The 1084-nt window shown below is 34.7% G+C and overlaps 1 non-coding gene across 1 annotated transcript; it reads left to right on the forward strand.

Moving 5' to 3' along the window:
* Positions 1 to 303: 303 nt before the first annotated feature.
* Positions 304 to 374, forward strand: Trnag-ccc (transfer RNA glycine (anticodon CCC)). Its single transcript has one exon. It is a non-coding gene; the product is annotated as a tRNA-Gly (tRNA).
* The last annotated feature ends 710 nt before the right edge of the window (positions 375 to 1084 follow it).

Raw genomic sequence — 1084 nt, forward strand, 5'->3', positions numbered from 1 at the left:
AAGAATGATAGATAGCTAGACAGATTGACTGATATACAAATAGAGACATAAGATAGGAGGAAGTATTATTATTGTTATTAATATCATTATTATTATTATTATTATTATTATTATTATTATTATTATTATTATTATTATTTTTTTTTTTTTTTATTTATTTTTTTTTTATTTTTTTTTTTATTATTATTTACTTTGTTGTTGATGTTTTCCCGATGTAATGATCATTTTTTTATTGACATTATCATTACGACGGTTGCTTTATCTGCCTTGATATATTTTTGTCTATGGTCGCCGCGGAGAGGAGCGCCGCTGGTGTAGTGGTATCATGCAAGATTCCCATTCTTGCGACCCGGGTTCGATTCCCGGGCGGCGCAATTACAATTTACTTTCTTTTAGCTATAGTTTGCATGTAGTGTATATATGTGTGATAAAGCATCTTGCGTGGTGGAGATAACCGTGAGTCCTCTGACGAAATAAGATATTTTTTTTAGCTTTTAAATTGAACCCTTTTACTATTCCTAGCATTGAAAGTAACTCCTTCCTTTGTTCTGCCTCCCTGTCAAGAGATTAGAAGAGCCAAAGATGCAGATCGCGTGTAATTGAGTTCGAGTAGGCGGTGGCTGTAGGGAGACGGAAGGACGGTGGGCAAAAAGCAAAGAGGTGTGGGAGCGGCCGATGTGTGTGTGTGTGTGTGTGTGTGTGTGTGTGACGTCACCTATCATCACCGAAGAAGAAGAAGAAAAAGAAGAAGAAGAAGAAGAAGCAGAAGAAGTAGGAGAGAAGAAAAAGAAGGAAAAGAAAAAGAAGAAGAAGAAGAAGAAGAAGAAGTAGGAGAGAAGAAAAAGAAGGAAAAGAAAAAGAAGAAGAAGAAGAAGACGAAGAAGAAGAAGAAGAAGGAAAAAAGAAGGAAAAAAAGAAGAGGAAAAAGAAGAAGAAGAAGAAGAAGAAGAAGAAGAAAACGTAAAAAATAAGCTAAGATAAGCTAAGATAAGATAACATTTGTTGTCCAATTGCATACAAATACGGTCAGAAATTCTTCTTGGGTTGTGCTCAAAGAGTAAGATAAAAGAAGAAAGCACTGTTA

Source organism: Eriocheir sinensis, chromosome 28, assembly GCF_024679095.1.
Source record: "Eriocheir sinensis breed Jianghai 21 chromosome 28, ASM2467909v1, whole genome shotgun sequence".
In the NCBI taxonomy this organism is placed as follows: domain Eukaryota; kingdom Metazoa; phylum Arthropoda; class Malacostraca; order Decapoda; family Varunidae; genus Eriocheir; species Eriocheir sinensis.